Raw genomic sequence first — 18,744 nt, 5'->3', positions numbered from 1 at the left:
ACCCTGGCCCTTACCCACTAGACACCAGGAGCGCCACCCCCCAGGGTCTCCAATGGGAGGGAAAAACACGCCTTGTTGAAATCCGCGGCTGTACCCAGCACCCCAGACTGTTTTTGCATAGTAGATAGAAGGTTCAAGACCCCTCCTCTGACCCAGTCTCAAGCTCTCTGAGCCCACCTGACCCAGAGGCAGGTTCAGGTCACAGCACCCCAAAGAAAAGGGCAGGGGAGGACCGTGGGCCTTTGGTCCTGTTGCGCGGGTGTGAGCAAAGGAGAGCAGGGGGTAGAGGGACTCAACACCTCAGCAGGAACTTCAAAGGACATTTTTCCTAAGGAGCCGCGACGTCCCTTCAGCCAGGGTGACTAAGAACGAGCACTTTCTGGTTATAGGGCCTTCCACCCTCATCGGGGTCTTCAGAAATGTATAATACATAATAAATACCTCAACACAAAAATATGTTGAACACCACTCGTCTCCACTCATTTTTATGAATTTTAATAATTCACATGAGAATTCGAGACATTCTGGTTACCTGAATGTTCGGGCGGCTGGGAGGATAAGTAGAACCTCCTCTCTGTGCGTTTATTTGTATTGTTTAGAAATTTGGTTTCCGGCTCAGCGTTCCTAGGTAGACACTACCACATCGCATGGAGGAAGCGGTGCAGGTGAGGGATGAGGTTATCCTGGTTCTGGATGGGAGTGCCTCAGGAAGGACATATTTTTGGGAGGAGGAATGGAGGCCCTGAGGAGCAGAGCTGGGAAGGACCATGCTCCTCCGAACTGTTCACCCATCGCCTCCTTCTTTAGAGCGGTCCAGCCGGGCTTCCGTAGCAGAGGCACACAATGACAAAGTGCTAAATTCTTGGTCATTTAGCCCAGGTTCCAAAGCATCAGGACCTGGACTCAGTGCATTCTCTTCACTGCCCCAGAGCACGGCTGGATGTTGCCAGGGTCCCTGCCAGCCCAACATTCTTTCAATAGGTACAACGCAGCAAAACTCAACTTGTACTGTACATCTGCATTGGAAAGCCATTGACAGGGAGCCACAGAAACCTTCCCAATTTTTTTTTTTTATTAGCAGTATTTATCACCTTCTCAAAATCAATTGCATATTTTAAATTAAAACAAATGACTATTTCTAGATTAATCAATACTTGCATCTTTGCCTTTTAAAAAGTAAAAAGTTGAATGTAAAGAAATCCTTATCGTTGCTCCCATCATTCCAATTTTAACATAACTCAACATTTAATAAATATAATCCTCTTTGTGCAGAACAGCATCATAAAAAATGTTAAAGATTCCATGGTATCCAAGACCTTGTGAGATGGAAAAGTGGCCTCTTCCCCGTAACCTCTGGGCCTTTTCTCCTCCCTTTCCCGGATGAGGAGCCGTTTATTCCTATTAAGTCTAAAGAAAAGGGTTTATGTATTTAATGATTCTAAAACCAAAATGCTACCTACTATCTGCACAATTGCCATTTTATCTCTTTAAACTTCTCCGGTTGACGTTTTTAAAAGGGCAAAAGCAGAAAACCCTTATATAATACCTAATTTGTACATCTGCGGTCTCCCTCTGACTGGCACAGGCACCATATGTTTTTAATTATCATAATAGCCCTAAAGAACCTGTTCGGTGGGAAACACATATGATCCTTTTATTACTGGTTTGTAGTTTAAACAGTTTTAACAGAAAAGGTCTGGCTATAGGGGAGTGACAGGCTCAAAGGCCTAAGATCCCTGTCGTCGACCTCTGGAAGCTCAAGTTCAGATCCCACCCACCAGGCAGGACCTCCTTCCCCCGCTTGACAGAGGTAATTGGTCGCATGTGAAGCGGCTCTGTGGGACCTTAAAAGACAGGTTCTGTGATCTCCAGGGACGCTGGGGTCTGCTCAGAGCCTGACACAGTGAGCGGAGGCTTGATAAATATTATCAGAGGCTGACCTCTGCTGCTTTCACAGCTGGGGGCTGGGCCCGTGGCGGCCCCGGTCTGGAGGGTCCGCTGGTGCCCTGGGCCACCCACTCTCCACTCTCTCCCACCTGGACCCCAGGGAACAATTGCAAGGTGAGGGGTCAGGTTTCCTGGAGGCCCTCTCACTTCGCGGAGGGCGAGGGAGACACAGTTTTTTCCCTGAGGCTGAGAAGCGTAATAAATACAGTCCTAAGGATAATTAATTCGCGGACTGGGAGATGGAAGGCATCTCGGGAGGATCCAGTGGATGAGGAGGCGAGGACACCGAGGGGACGGGAAGAGACCTGCTCAGGGTCCCAGGCACGTTCTAGACCAGCTGGGTCACATGGAGCACACCTGACGCCCCCCCCAGCACCCATCCTGCCCATCCGTGGATGACCAGCCCCAGGTGCTGTCTGTGACTGGAATCTCCGCTTGGAATTGCCCCATCTGCTCCTGGGACCCACAGCTACAAGACGGCAAGAACCGGCTATTTTTATTTATTTGTCGGTTGGTTTATTCATTTTTGACACATCCCAAACAAGGATTAAAGGCATAGGAGAGAATCACAACGTGGAGCAGCAAAATGTCACCCTCAGGGATCTCCACTGGCTAATCTCAGCCTCCTCACGTACTTGTGGAGTCTCCCTGGGGAAGGTAAGTAGTTTCTCTGTGCCTTCGTTTCCCCATAGCTAAAATGGGAAGAATAAAAATGACATCTACCACAAAGGATTAAATGAAAGAATAACATTTGCATTTTATATATATCAGGTATTTAGAATGGGAGTTGGCCCTGGCACATAGGTAAGTATTTATTATTCGGAACCAAACTTGGTCGATGGAGGGACAGATGGCTCAGAAGACCCAATCCTGCAGGTGAAGCTAAGGGGATCGTTCCTTGGGCAGGGGGATATCGATTTGGGAAACAGTCACCTTCCCTAAGGACTGGAGCCAAGACGCTGGGTTTAGAATGGGACAAAACCTCTGGGTTATAACTGCTTTCTGGTAACTTCTCAAGGCATCCAGGAAGCAGGGGCGGCGTTACGAGTGACGGCCATTGGCCTTCCTCGGTCTGTCCAAATGGCAGGCCTGATTCCATTCAGCTGCTATGAAAGTGGCTTTCTCGTTTCCCCTACTGGTTGGTTTTAGCATCCAAATGTGACTCTATGATATTGTATTACTTTGATTTTTTTTTTTTTTTTTGGCACAGCCTGATATTGGAAACGCGATACAGTTGACCTTTGAACAATGTGGATTTGAGCTGCTCGGGTCCAGTGACACCCAGATACTTTTCTATATATATATGTATATACTGTAAATATATTTTCTCTTATGATTTTCTTAATAACATTTCCTTTCCTCTACTCACTTTATTGTAAGAAAATGTCATATAATACATATAATGTACAAAATACGTGTTAACTATTTTTGTTATGAGTAAGGCTTCCAGTCAACAGTAAGCTATGAGTAGTTAAGTTTTGTGGCGAGTAAAGTTATACGCAGATTTTCGACTGTGTGAGGGTCTGCACCCCAAATCCCCGCACTGGTCAAGCATCAACTGCAGGTTATGGAAGAGGTCTAATGTAGCTGACGACACCCATCGCTATCATTTAGCACGTGCTCTTTGCCAGGCTCAGAGCGCTGCACCGGACACGTGCATCTCCACAAACTGCTGTCCCCAGTGCTGCAGGGCAGTCACCTGGTACCCACGTGCACTGACTAAGTTGAGGCTCAGAGAGGCTCTTTAATGGGAGGCTCACAACGTGAGAAGAAAGGCTTTTCCGCTGAGTAGAAAAATAACCTTGGGCAAGTCACTTGACATGTCGTGGCCTCAGTTTCCTCATTCATAAGATGGGTTCTGCTGACCAGGTGAATTTGGTTATGCAGAAGTGACTGGGAACCAGAAAGGCTACAGAAGGACCAGCTGGCCTGGGGGGCTTCCCATGAAGATGGGCCAACACTGTGGTGGCCCGCCTGCCTGCAGGGCGAGGCTAGGACTGAGTCCATAGTAACAGGGACATCTTTCCAGGCTGCCTCATCTTTCCTCCTCCAGGATAGGCTCTCTCTGGGTCAGTAGGTAGGATAGGCATTCATCTGGCCAACCCCACCCTTGGAGAAGGAAGGAGTCACGAGTCCAGACCTGGCCCTCCAAGTGACCCCAGAAGACAAGAGGAAGTCTTCGCAGAAGTTTAAATAAAGGGGAACTACAAAGCCCCCACCCCAGAGGGACTGCTCTTTCCTTTTGGCAAGAAGAGGGCCAGATGGCCACCTTCATTTAAGATGTCCATGGTGACCTCCTGACTCAACAAACAGCAAGTGCATCTTAATCAGAGAGTGCCCTTCCTGTCCACCAGAAAAGGCAACTGCACCAACCCGCCCCTCAAGGAAACAAGACCTTCTTAATCACAGGCTGCCTGGAGGGGCTGCAGGGGGCACCCCAGACCCCGGCTGACCCCGCCACCAGCAGCGACTATTCTTCCGCAACACCGCCCACCCCCACCACCCGCCGCCTGCCCTGCCTGGTGCTGGTCCAGCTCGGCTGCCCAGCCAAGCCCAGGCTGGCGTGAAGGCGCCTCCGAATTTCCAATTCTGGGAAAAATAACTCACATTACTTCGATCCCATCTGCACCCAGTGAAGGCAGAGCAGGGAAAGGAGCATAAAACACAAAGTTCCCACAGTCAACATCTGTCTTAGTGCAAACAATGGACCATTATCTTGTAAATAATTCTGATTAAGCTGCAGCATTTCCTCCTGAAGCTGGAGGTCGGGGAGCAGGGGGAGGGCGCTGCTGGGAAGCCAGGCCTGGGCCACCAGGTGCTGCACCCAGGCCTCTCCCTCAGCCCCCAGCCCCTCAACCTCCTTCCCCAGGCAGTGAGCACCCGCGCCCTGCCCACACCAGCAGGCCCTCCGACCAGCACCTCCAATCTCCAGGCGGCTTCCAGAAGGTTCCTCCTTGCCTCCATGCTCTCCTTTCTCCTGGCTTCCCTCTTCCTCTTCCTCACTCTATTTCGCATTCTCCTCCAGATGCCACCTCTACCATGTTTCATTTACTCTGTCCATGCTTGTTTTCTCTCCTCTCACTGTCTCCTTTCCTTCCCTTTTATCTTCCTAGGTCACCAGTTTCCCTTTTTCATCCCTTTTCCCTACTCTCCTCTCTGACCTCCACCTCCTCTTCTCTCCTCTCCCTCTCCATCCCCGTTTCTTTCTCTCTGCTCTTCACCCCTCTCTCATTGTCTGGTCCTTTCTGCTCTTGGTTCCACTGTGGTTCTCTCTCTCCTCGCTTCCTCCCATCCCAGGTCCCTGGGGCTTGCCCACCCCTCCAGACTGTCCCTGGGAGAGGTGGCTGGAGTGGTATCCAGTGTGGAGATTCTGAGGCCTACAGGCCTCATCTGTGCCCCGGCTCTTTCAGGCTGTCAGGCCTGGGCAAGGCTGACTGGGAGCGCTGTGTCCACAGGCACCCCTCTTCCCACTACTGGGAAGCCCCTCATGCACCACCCCAAACCCAAAGACCCTCTCCCTCCCATGTGTTCCAGAATGTCGAGGTCAGCCTGCCTCTGCACTTGTGCATTTCCTGCAGAAAAGCCCACTGTCATGAAAAAGAGCTGGGGCTTCACAAAACCACCCAACATTAGGGAAATCCAGGAGTTCACCCGTGCCAAGGAAAGAGGGTTACTCACTTTGTGAGGGCATTTATCCCAAAGCCCTCAAGAAAATTCCCCTGGTGATTTAAAATTAATTGCCTGAGTGTGGTTTTGAGATGATACTTCAATCCCAAAGTTTCCATGTAAAGCAAAAAGCCATGGGTACAAGATTCCTGTTCCTACTAGTTAACAACTAGAACATTTTTTTTTAAAACCCCTATTTGTAAATCCATTGCAGCATTAGAAAACAGGAAAAAGAGCTCAGCTGGAGCCAACAGGGGTGATGTCTGCACATCCCAAGGATGGGATTACTGAGACCTAGGACAGCTTCCTCCGTGGAGGTGTTCACTCTTAAGGATGGGAAAGAATCCCAGTGGGACTGTCTAGACAGACACCTTCACATGGTGAGTACAGATTGGCAAGGATGAGGGGCTTCATGCTTTGCAGTACTCTACCCAGATTCCCTAGCCACTCGGCAAGGTCTTAGAGGGTACGAGTCTTCGTGAGAGCCCTGCCTGGGGCCTGCACGGCAGCACCAATCCTAAAATAACGGAACTGTGGGTGACTTGCCAATCTCCAACTTATTCACTTTCATTTTATTGTCTTGAGGATGTACAAGGGTACACACGTGCCCCTTTGATGGATGACAAACCTAGAGACAATCAGGTCACATTCAATCAAAAGCAGAAAGCTAAGGACTTGAGGGCCCCGAAGCTGGAAATAGTACACACGGTCCCAGACTAGGGGGGCTTGCTAGCCAACAGCTCGCCACTGTGAGTGGCCAAAGGTGCTCTGAGGATGGACGAGTAGAAAGGTCACAGGTTTGGAGGAGGGTGTGAACTGTTCCTTGTGCCGCATGCATGCGAGATGGCGTACGGCATGATCCCTCATCTCTCCATACTTCCTTCCTCTCTCTCTAAGCGTTACTGTGTTGGCGTGTGGGGTGGGAGTGGGGGGCTCCCAAGAAGGACTGCATACTGTTCAAAGAGGGACACAATCGATTATCAAATTGGTATCTGTAAAGCACTTGAGGAAACCTTAATCGTCATGAAAAATACTATCTTCTCAAGCTCAGCTGTGAATACAAGAGGTTGCAAAATGGCAAAGAAGAAAAGTCAAAGAATCAGGTTTTTCTTGCACTACTATGAACCCAAAGATCCAGTTTTATTGACTCCCTCTTAAAAAAAATATTTTGATTGATGTCCAGAATTAGAACAGAAATGCTTCCATGCTCTTCTTATGAGTTAATAAAAATATCTTGGTGATGGAGCAAGTATTCACATGCCCCATGCCCACACGGAAACCCCAGCCTGGCGCCCACATCCAGGAACCTGCAGGAGTGACTGCTCATGAGGACTCTAGGACTGACCAGGTCCTAGAGGGTCACCTGAAAGTTCGAGGCTACAAGGGATCCTGAAAGCCATAGAATCTGAGGCCCAAGAGGGTACTGAGGGGGCTTGTCCAAGCTCCTTGGAGCTCAGTCCCTGTAGACACTGCAGGTCTCCTGACTCCAGGGCCAGCCCTCCATCCAGCCTCCAGGAAGTCTAGCCCTAAGCTGAGTGCACGTCTCAATATTTAAAATCCACAGTTCGCATCCCACAGGGCATCTTGGAGTGGGTACCTGCACTCACCCTGGGCTCTGGAAGACTGGTGACATTCTGCAGTGCACCAGGGGTGTAAAACCTTCAGGCCAAGACGTGCGCCAGATGCTGCCGGTGCACCACCCCTTCCCCTCTGGCTCCCTGGGACGCAATGGCCTCTTGTCTCTCTCTGACTGTGAGAAGACTGCTTGGCTGATGGGTGAGCTGCAGTGACCCTCAACTACTGAGAGCTGCAGAGATGGTGGATAAATACCCCAGCTTCTTCAGCCCTTAGGGGTAATTCCTAGAGATCCCCAGGGGACAAAGCCCAGTCCCTGAGTAGTGGCAACCCTGTCATCAGCCCCATCACCCATGCCTCCCAGGATCACCTCCCACAGAAACAACCTGCACTCAGGTCCTTATCTCAGGCTCTGCTTTTGGGAGACCCCAACTAGATCAGCAACGGGCTATGAGAAGACTGAGAAGATAAGTGGACTCTCCTTGACAAGAAAGAGCCCAACAATCTGTGAACCCCTAATTAACCACCGAGGCCTCTGCACCCCAGCAAGACACCCGCCTGCATCCCAGCCTCAGGTGCGGGGACACCTTGAGTGGCTCGTCCTTGTGTCTGGCCCAGCACTCCCCGCAGGACATACAAAACACTTGAGTCAAAAGAGAAAAGCGACTTGTCCATCATATAAAAAGAGCAATAATTTGGCAAATTAATTGCAAATTTGCTTTCCCCGCTTGGTTGGCTTTCTCCTTTTATGTGGATAATTGAGAGCATATTATATTAATTTGACAACAACAGAAGTTCGAAAAGAAAACAACCTTGTGAGCAGTGGGTTACCATTAGATGGGTGTGTCTGAACAACTCCACAAAGAGCAGGAAAAACAAACTCCTCATACAGCCAGCCAATTTCTGGGTGCACAAAAGGAGATTTCTGCTAATGAAATAGCTGCGCAGAGTTCCCCAACTTTAACCTTGAAAATGCACACTGTTTGCTCAAGAGGCAGAATCTGCTCATGCAGAGACAGCACTGCCCGTGTGCGGCTGCATATTTAGGGATGTAATTTAACCATCATGACATTTCTTTGAGAAAAAGTGACTACAGGTGAGCAACCACGGTCTCCCAAAGTTTAGATTCTTTTCCCCTGCACCAGAGCATCTGAATGTCATCAAAGCACACACATTTCTCAGCACAAGTAATTGAAGAAGTGGACTTGAAGACTGGGTTTCACCATGAGCCGCCCAGCACCTTCTTTCCCTCGGCCCATCCCATCTCACGGCACAGTCACCTCTTTGAACTTCCACTCCCCTCTACAAAGGGGGCCTCTTTCCACCTCAGACCAGTGGGCCATCGCTGCTTAGAAGGGTCTAGGCTGTAGGGCCAACAGCAGAGTCAATAGGGGATGCTTGGGGTGGTCCCAACTCTGAGTCCAAACAGGTTGGGCTTGTTACGATGCCACGTGGGGATGGGAGAGGAGGAGGCAGGCTTCCAGAAACAGGACTGCCGGCCCCCACGCTGAGCTGTGAAATGAAGTCAGCTCATCCTAGAGGCCTGGGTGCCTCCAGCTCCCTCACAACCACAGACAGGAAGTTCCCAAGAACACTCAACTGGTGAGAAGGGAGTTCTTCCCCAGAGGCAGTGGGAATGAGGGGAATGAGAGGGGAGGTGGGTGGGAGGCGGGGAGGGAGGGTCGTGAAATGAGCATGGGGAGGAGGCTGGGAGGAGGCTCATAAAAAAACAGGAGAAGAAAATCCACAAAGGTCTCCTCTAAGCTTGAGAAGTTCCCCCGGGGGAGCAACCCAGGAAATACCCCCTGCGTTCAAAGTGGAAATGCGTGGAGACCCCCATTAGGGGGATTGGGCCCCTGTGGAGGGAAGAGGGAACACAGACGCCTGGATAAGGGGCTCCAGGGAGCCTTCCTGCCGTCAGCGCGAGGAGAGGAGCCGGGATGATCTGTTCCCTGCCACAGCGGCTCTGCCTCCCTTGCCAAGGCCCGGCCGCTCACGCCGTACTGGACCCCCAGCCCCATCCCTGCCGGACTGGCGAGGCCAGCACTGTGGAGTCAGCAAGGGTTCGCAGAGTGCACAGTGTGGCTGTAAATGAAGAACAGAGCCAGGGGCAACGTGTTCAACCCTGAGCCCTTCAACAGAGCCCCTGGTCCCCGCCACCTCCTCAGGCCGGAGGTGTTGGTCCGGGGGGTGCAGGGGGTGCCCCTGGCCTTCACAGAGTTGCATGGTGGTGAGCCCCTCCTTGGGAGCTGCAAACGTGGCTTCTAAAACCCAACGTGGCTTCGGGCCCTGGAGGAGGGAACACACTGCACCCCTCGCAGGGGCTTGGCATGTGTGGGAAAGGGATGCAGGATGCTCGTGGAGCCAGCAGGAGGTGGGGACCGAGGCAAGGGCAGAGATGAATCCTCATCCCTAGGGCAGTTCCCCAGACTTGGGCGTTATTGGAAACAAAGACAAATTCCCCCGGAGTCTTTCTTTGGGTTCAGGCTCTGTCTACACACTGCTGGTGGAAGCCAGCCCAGATCGATGTGGCCACGGACCAGGACCTGGCGGCTGGGGTCACTTCACTTTACCTTGGCTGGGCGCTTGGGGGTCCATCATGTTTTCCATCGGAACCCACTGTCCGTGTTCTCAGCTTCACGTAAACAGAATCATATTCTCAGACTCAGAATCTCTCACTTCTCACCTCTTCCCCCAAATAAGAGACAATCTAATCCTGCACTACATGGTTTTGGGGGTGGGGATCACATGAGCAGTCTTCATGAGAAATGCTGGAGGGGGTGTTTCCAGCAGTCAAGGTGATGCGGCTGTCCTGCTGCGAACGCCAGGCTTGTTCAAGTGGACATCTCTGAGCTTCCATCCCCTTGTACACAAGACACCGTTTATTTGCAGTGTGGGGACCAAAGCTTGGGGCTTGGGATTCGGTCAAACAGTGGTAATACCTTTCCCCACCAGGACCAGTTAGCCAGGTGCAGGGTGCGCACGGAATTTAGAAGTTTATAAAACAGGCCCAAGCGGAGAAGTTGGAAACACCGCTGAAGCAGCAGGGGCCTGAAGTCCAGCTCGTGGACAAAAACGCTAAGCAACACAAAAGAAAAGCAAAAGCCTTCCTTGATGGGGGTGGGGCCGGGCTGGGTAGAAGCCTGTTATGATGGACCAGGGCACAACCAAAAAAATCTCAGTGGACAAAAATATTCCACACGCCAACAATTCCAAGTAGCTTTCCATGTAAAACTACCCTTCACAGGATGAAAAGAAAGTGCTAAGATCTGCTGCAGGAAGGCCGGGTGTGTGTAGTCCTCCACACTGGGGATGAGGGACAGCGGCCCGCACAGCTCCCCCCAGGGCCTGTGAGCCATCGTGGGGTCTTAGACACCCACCCGAGAGACACTTGCACGGAGAGATGCGATGCCCGAACCTGCCACAGTCACCCCACCAAAATCGGGAGGTGCCTTGACATTTGTATGTTTAGGAACTGTAACTGCCAGGGCCACCTAAAGATGGGTGGAAAATGCAGCACGTGGCCCAGCAAACAACCCATGGGGCAGCATCACTAGTTCCCTTAAATGTCCTGTTGAGGCTTCCGACAGACAGAGGGATGTCAAAGGGTGGAGGGTGTTGTGGAGAGAATTAACATAATGACTCAAAACTGCACTAATGTTTCACAGCTTTTTTTTTATTAGCAATACCAAGATAAGTTATTGAAGCATTTTTAGTATTGTTTTACATTCCATTCATAAATGACCTAACTTGTAACTCAGCATACAGCACACTTAAAGATATAGTTTGACACTTATTCAGAAAGCTACAATTATTATAACTTACATGCCTTCATGACCAGGAACACCTTCATATATCTTCTAATTACTTCAACAATACTCTATTCCAAAGCACACGATAACCTGGTACAAGTTTACACATTTTGCTTCAATCACCATTTTTAAGGAGTGGATGTCGAGGTGCTGTTCACTGGAATTTTACTGTCATCTGTTCCCGGTTAACATGACGACCTGACACAATATGAAACTAGCAATATTCCTGCTTAAATACTATGGAGAAAGATAATTACGGCACTTTTCTGTATTCTTCTAAAGTGTTACAAAATACAGGACAATCAGACACAAGCAGTAATGCCAACGAGACCATCGCAGGGCCCGCCTCTAGAAGCTGTGCTGAGCGGGCCCCCCAACAGGGTTTTCACAGGTGAAGGGACCTCCAATCCACCAGCGTGTGTCATGCACAATTCATGACTCGGGGGGGATTTTTTTCTCCCGTTCAAGTTACTACGCTTTCACCATCTTTCGCTGATAGTGGAACATACGGGGCAGTATTTTTAGCCTCCCTGATTCCTTGCTATATACACTGTAGGTTGGTGTGCCATGTGTATACACATACCTATGCCAATAGTAATTATTTATTCAACACACATATGTGTATACATTCTTCTCTTGACTTTACACGATTAACAAGCTGCAGAGAGCCACCGAGGAGCACGAACAGACAAGGGCAAGTCCAGCTAGACCGACTAGAACAGGGGGTGTCACTTACCTGCAAGAAAATGTGCAGATTCATTAAACAGTCCAGAAACCATGTGGGCTAGAGGCATTTGAAAGCAAGGGCAGGGCCACGTTCCCTAACTGCTTAATGGCAAAATGACAATAAAGCAATATTTATAAAATTTGGTCCTTCCGTCTCTGGCTAAAGCAAGAATAGTCTATGTGATTAGAGCAGGTTGGCAATTAGATGTAGAGGTGCTGTTGATCAGCGCTAAGTAAGAGGAGATAATTACTACTTATCTGAAACCTGGGCTTGGCACATAACATCTGAAAATAAAAACACAAAGAACCTGATTCCTTCAGCAGTTAAGATGTGGTCTGTAGCTAGATGGCTGTCCGTGGCAACCACCACGTTGATTCAGTAGCCTAAGAAGGTAGACCCCAGCGCTTAATCCCAGGGTACCTGCACGCAGCTCAAAACAGCCTTAGGGTCACAATGCTTCTATTGCATATGGCGGTGGCTGGGCCTGACTGGAGAGCATTTCCCCAAGGATGTGAGTGTCCGTTCTGACAACACTCTCTTCTCTCAGCATTCTCTTCCTCCCTCCCAATCTGAAGTCATCATTGGGGAGGAAACACATTGTATATATGTATATATGTTTTGAACCAAAGAGATTGGTTGGTCTCTTCTCCCACCCCAGGCTTGATCCTGGGCAGTAGGTATCATGCGATCCAAAGAGAACATGGACACCGCAACCAAAAGGAAAGCTACCAGAATTTTCTCCTGCTTCAGAGGCACTGTTGATTCAGACAGTAGCTTTTGGAGCCAAAAATATGCAGCAAAAGGAAAGGAACATAAACAAGGCTAAATGTCACCAGTGTTTGCCGACTTACAGACACCATCCATTTGTTTGTTCTGAAATGACGAGTGGACCATTTGGCAAATACAATGGTACCCACACAACAGTTCTGTCATCCTGCAGTGCAAACGACATCACGTCAGGGGCATTCCCGTTTAATTTAAAAAGAGGGAGGGGGAGGAGGAGTAGAATGCCGAAAGAGTTTGGAGAGGGCTGCCATCCAAAGGGGCTGCCTCTTCGTCAACATGGTGCACACGGCGAGGCTCTGACAAGGGCAGCGGAGAGCCTGCCCGGGGTGCTGGTTTCTATGGGAGACCCCGGGAGACAGCACCTGTGCTTTGGCCCACAAGGGTCACAGAGGAAGGCTCTGCAGCCAGTCGTGAGGCAGTCAGCAGGGGCAGAGCAGGCAGGATGGGGTGGTGACTTGCATTAATTGAAACGATCTGTCCTTGGATTTCAGGACAAGCCAACTGGTCCTCCCCACTGAGGTCTGACGTCAGGCCCTGGACACACACTGTTACTGGGAGCAGGCTGGCCTATGGAAATCAAAGGCCAACCTGTAAAGGATAAAATCAGGCAAAGAAAGTGAGTGCAAAAGTTGTGCTTTATCCACAGTCTCCGCAAGCCAACACATAGGAGAATCAGCTCATGAAGAAGAGGAAGAGGAGGATGAGTGCTCATTTGGCATTAAGTAAAACATGGCAACTCTAGAGTCAAGACCCTACCACAGAGATTCCCTGGGCTCACTGCCTTCCCATGTGTTGGCTGATCCCGGTCACCTATATACTTGGCTGATTTGGATTTTGTGGTTCTCTTCCTGTGCCATTTAACTAATTTAACCTCCTTTCTCCATTGGAATCTGCTGGCTTCAGGGCCACACCTTAGCTCTTAAGATCACCCACAAGACTGAAAATGTACCCACGGTCATAGGCTGTGCACCAGGAGCACATGCTCTGGTGTCCTCACACACACATGTGCGGTGCTCACCGTGTTTTCACACACCCTGCCACAGCTCCCTTGGAAATCCATAACTGACCACAGACCTTAGCCATGTATTGGCCAAAGACTGAGGAGGCAGGACTTATTTCCTACTCCAAAGCATTTGCCTTCTACCAAGAGAAGAACTGGGTAGACACTGAAATGGTGAGACCATGGCAATGCGATGTCAACACAAAATTGCCAGAATTGCCTTCCAAGCTAACGTTCCCACGTAGCAAGAAATAGCCGTCAATGACCTGGCACGGGAGACACGAGGAAGTAAGATGTGTCTCTATAACCTCGATGGAAAGTAAGATTTGTGCCTGGTCAGTACTAAAGCGACAATTGCAACCAAAAGACGTTTGGACAGGGACATCAGCTCTTGTGATAGCTTCATGGGGACACTCACCGCTTCTAGAAAATACCAGTTCAACTGAGAACCATTTATCCAAGCCCACCTGCGTCCATTGTCTCTTTTTGTCCTCACGCTTCTGTCCATCAAGCTCACCTCAGAGCCAAGAAAGAGCTCCTGTGTCTCCCTCCTCTACCCGCACTGGCCATGATGGGGGGGCAGCCCTGGACCCACCGTGAGTCGTGGAGGGAGTGTTCTCCTGGAAGTCTTTGATGCACAGGCACAGATGTGACCTTCCAGAAACAGCTACGCCAGGCCACCTGGGTTTACAACTCCTCTCTCTCTCTCTCTCTGGAAAATCTCTCCCATCTCTGGCATTACATGGCAACAGACGGAACATTGCAGCTGCTGACCTGGGTCCTGCCGGCATCATCTCACTGGCCGGTGGGGTAGCAGAGGACAGTTTTCACGTCTTCTCTAGGATGACCACTGCAACACAGCCTTCTTTATACTAGAGCAGGTGCCAGCAAACTCGGATCTGTGGGCCAGTTCTAGCCCACTGCTTGTGTTAGTAAATGAAGTTTACCGGAATGCAGCCTCGCCCATTTGCTTCCTTATTGCTTACGCTGCGTTGTGTCACCTGGCAGAGACCACAGGGCCTGCAAGCCTAAAGGATTTACTCTCTGGTCTTCTAAGAAAACAGTTGCCTGCCCCTGCTTTAGACTATGTAGCTGGTAAAATGGTAAATATTTTCAGACTGCCTTTGCTGAGACATCAACAAGGTTTTTGGAGGACAACGTCACATTTTAAAAGAGTTCAGCTTTGTTATCCTGGTTCATTTCATCACCCACTTTAGAGTACATGAGATACAGAGGTTTTAATAGACTCCATCTTTTTTTTTTTCCAGGAAGGGAGTCCTTATTCTCTTGCTGCTATGAGAGAACCCTTGGGCACAGGCATAATTTGGGTCAGGGAAGCCAGTTTCCCCCTAACTGGGAATACTGGGGCTATTGTTGCTAATGACCTGCCTTCTCACTGGCTTCCTCCCAGGTCTGGTAGGTCGCTTGGCCTGGCAGCCAAGGGACAGGGGCCTTACACGCAGGACAGACAAGCTGATAGATTCTCCTCGCTCAGCCAGGTTTCCCTGAATGGCGGTACCTCCAGAGCAGAGCTTCTAAGAATAAGGGGTGGCACTCTGCTCACTCCCATTCCCTTAATTTGGTTTTAGTTCTTTCCCATCAACCCTACCCTCGGGCTCACCAAAGAACACACAGCAAACTCTGCTTGCAAGACACAACACACAGTGGCTCCCAGCCATCTGTCTCAGGTCCAAATGCAAAAGTAAGGGCTGCTATCTAAATCCACAAACTCGGGAGTGAAGTCAGCTTTGTACCTGGGCCATGCAGCCAGCGCCCAGGTGCTGTGCAGACCGGCCTCTGCACTGGCTGGGGCCCACGAGAGCGCTCTCCGATCTCCAAGCTCCTGGCTGTCCCAGCACTTTGTCAGATTTCTCAGGCTGGACAAAGGGCTTGTCTGCCTTGTCTTGTCAGTGGATGTGAACGCTGCCCTGGTCTGCCCTTGTCCCTCTTATTAAACACTCACGTGGATCCTGTCCCACTACAACCAAGGTCAAACCCACTCCAACAAAACCGAGGGCACACCGAGTGCTCCGATGGCAGCGAGTGCCCTTGTACGTCATGCTCTTCAACAGGATAAAGAAAGGTAGCCTACGCCTGGAGTCTGGAAGCCACCTCACAAAGTGGGGACTTTATTGGAGCAGGATTTCCTGTAATGCGATCGGGCCCAGAGTGGGACCTGACTCGGTCTGGAAGCAACAACGCTGGTCCTTCAGGTTAATCCGAGATGCCTCACTCTCCTCCTGGGGAGCACCTGTAACATGCCTCTTATCTCCTGAAAATTCATGCTCAAGCTCTCAACGTTGGTACATGCTACACGCCTCCCCTACCCGACTGGCTGGGTCAGCCCCTCTCCTGGTTGTCTCTCTCTCTCCTGCATGCCTAGCAGTGGGCCGTGCACATCGGCCAGGACCCCAGGTCCATGACACCGAGGAATGTAGGACCAGAGTTTTAAAAGTTAGAAAGCTGGCAGAATTAAGAAAGAATGCAGAATTAAGGAAGCATCCAGAAGGAGAGCCTACAACATGAGGATCGCCCATGGACTCGGGGGTTAGAAGCCACCTTCTCCACTCACCAGCGTGCGTCAGCAAAGCCGCTGAGCTTGGCGGCAGTGGGGGGTGGGGGAGGGGAAGAGGCGATCTATGTGATTTGAACAAGGTCTTTACGGATGCTTCTTCCAACACTTTTATACCCATGAGAATAGAAACAGACAGACATCGGCTCCTCCTTCAAGCCTGTTTCTAGGGGCATCAAACCGGGGATTTGGGTTTACTAACCAGACAAAATCAGACCCCAAACTCTCTCGGGTTGAGAACTATCAGAATAATTCTTTGGTTTGGCAAAGCCCAGCTTCTTGAGGAGATCAGCTATCGAGCTGGTGGGCCCGTTTGGAAATCCAGGTCTACTCTGAGTGGAGCAGGAGGAGGGAATAAACATTAGGGATATTTGATTTCTTGTGCCATCATCATTTCCACCCTGGCAAAGTCTAGCCAATGGGAGTTTGAAGTTTTCAGCTCTCATTTGTACTTTTTGCAATGCTAGAAAGACGGTAAACTAGGCAGTAAGAAAAACGTCCCCAAATGCCCCCTTCTTAAACTCAGTGGGTTTAAGTTTTCCTCCCAGGTCTCAGGAAGGATGAATATGCCTGGCCCTCCTGGGTCAGAGCAGCCAGTAAGAAGACAAGAAGAGGATTTTGATTATGGTGGGCCAGGTATGGGGGGTGGGGAATGAGAACTGGACAGAGTCAGGTCATCCTGGAGGCGAGAGAACAGGGCCTATACCCCACCCAAGCCAACACAAAGGCCAGAGAAAGGCCTTCCTCACCTGCTCCTAAGCTAAAGCAAGAGGGAGGATGCAGAAGAAATTAGGATAAATGAAATGCAGAATTTGTGCTCTCTAAAAATAGGCCTCTTTTTGGCCAGAGTTAGTTTTGGCATCTTACTATGAGTTCAAGGTGGAGCAGTGGCACCTGGGTACCCCGCTGGGAGCACCCAGGTGCCTTGGAGCCTGGCTGGCCTGAGGGTCTTCACTCCCCTTTTGGGAGAGGGGCCACGACTCACATCTCAGGCTCTTTCGCCCAATGGCTGAAAGGTTGACGAAGCAAAGTTTTTGCACATACCCTGGAAATGTCAGGAGAGTGTGGGGAGCTGCTATTCTGGGAGGGGGTCAAAGGGCCTAAGAGCTGCAGGCTCAGAGGAAAGGGCTCCCTGGTGCTGCCTTCCCCTCCACCCTCGCCTGGTGCAAAAGGACATACGTGGGCATGCTCCCTCAAAGGCAGGCTGCCTTCCTTCGGCACTGATACGACGATGGGAAAATTAATAGGGGTAATATGAGCTCATTTCAATAATAATGAGCTTATAAACTTGCCAGGTTTTGATCTTTTCTGATGCATGGATTCCTGGCAGGAACTATGGTCCTAGGTAGGTATTTGAAAGAACTGAAAATAGACTTAAAAAAAATCCCCGAACAACAATAAAAAAATAAGCACTCCAAGCACAAACTTAAAACAACAATAATAATAAAAAAAAAAGACTTAAACATTGCTCCCCTGGAAGAAAAGAAAAAAAAAATTGGACTGACATAAAACCCTTTTCTCCTTCTTTTAAATATTGTTTTTAACAGCTTCAAAAGTAATGAATTGTATGTGGCTAAAAATAGATCTGGGGGTGCTGGTTAATGGGGCCTTATGAATCATTCAGCATAAGGAACTGTCAATATTGTTTTGAGCTGTCAGAAATCCATTTAGTGATTTTTGACAATTCAAAAAATATTTCTGACTGCTTGATCCAGTTCTTAGTGAATTAGGGAAGAAGAGGGAAAAAGAAATATATCAATTTAAATTACGAACTGAGTCCAGCTTGCTGAATCCTACTCTGTGCTAAAAGGAATGTCAGGATTCAGAAGTTAAATACTACTCCCTTCCAGCCATTTTCCTTCCTTCTTCTCTCCTTTCTCCCTCCTTTCTTTTCTTCCTCCCTCCCTCCCTTCCTCCCTCCCTCCCTTCCTTCCTTCTTTCCTTTTCTCAACAAGTGAAGTAAAGTCAGAGAAATTCATTCATAGATTACAGATGGAAAGGTACCATGGTCATTTGTCTCTAGTGGGGATATTTGGGGCTGGGAAGAACACACTGAGTTTGGATTGGGAGAAAGGCTTTCAAATAAGAATATCTGGGTGCCAAGAGAAAGACTTTGATCCTCCCTGCCCGTGCCGACATTCATCTGATGCAGTTCTAGGCTTCAAATCTAGCATCACTTTTTAAGATCTGGAATTACTTTGGAGTAACTATATTCTTTAAGGAGGTAAAGAAGTGCCAGTTTGCTAACAAGATCAGGCAGGCACAAATCCAAGACACACAGGATCACAACACTGCTAGCCAGGGACTTCATAATGTACATTTCTTGTTAGAACAACAGACAGACAGGTGAAGGGACAGACAGACAGAAAGCAATAATAGAAGGCCAAAGTCCCAGTAACTGCCGTTTGGTATGTCTGAAGATGAATCACAAACACCCCACAACCATCTCCCTATTTGGAGACAGGGTCAGTTTATTTCTACACTGTGGTTAGTGTGATATGATTTTAGTATCCTCTAAGTCATTGTAAAGAAAAGTTTCAGAAAGCAGATTTGGCTTAGCAAAGCAGCGAGGAATTGTCTTTAGGTATCTTATGCATAAGTCGCAAAGACTGAAAAGTTTGCAAGTTACCATGTCTCTTTTTCTTTTTGTTTTTTAAGC

General features: G+C 49.4%; 1 protein-coding gene across 1 annotated transcript in view; it reads right to left on the bottom strand.

The window, feature by feature from the left end:
• Positions 1-18,744, bottom strand: part of ZNF536 (zinc finger protein 536) — a 308,162-nt gene that overhangs the window by 120,774 nt on the left and 168,644 nt on the right. The window lies entirely within an intron of this gene.

The sequence above is a fragment of the Hippopotamus amphibius genome, chromosome 16, assembly GCF_030028045.1.
Source record: "Hippopotamus amphibius kiboko isolate mHipAmp2 chromosome 16, mHipAmp2.hap2, whole genome shotgun sequence".
Lineage (NCBI taxonomy): Eukaryota > Metazoa > Chordata > Mammalia > Artiodactyla > Hippopotamidae > Hippopotamus > Hippopotamus amphibius.
The sequence above is the reverse complement of the archived record's forward strand: the minus strand, read 5'-3'. Positions and strand labels throughout refer to the sequence as shown.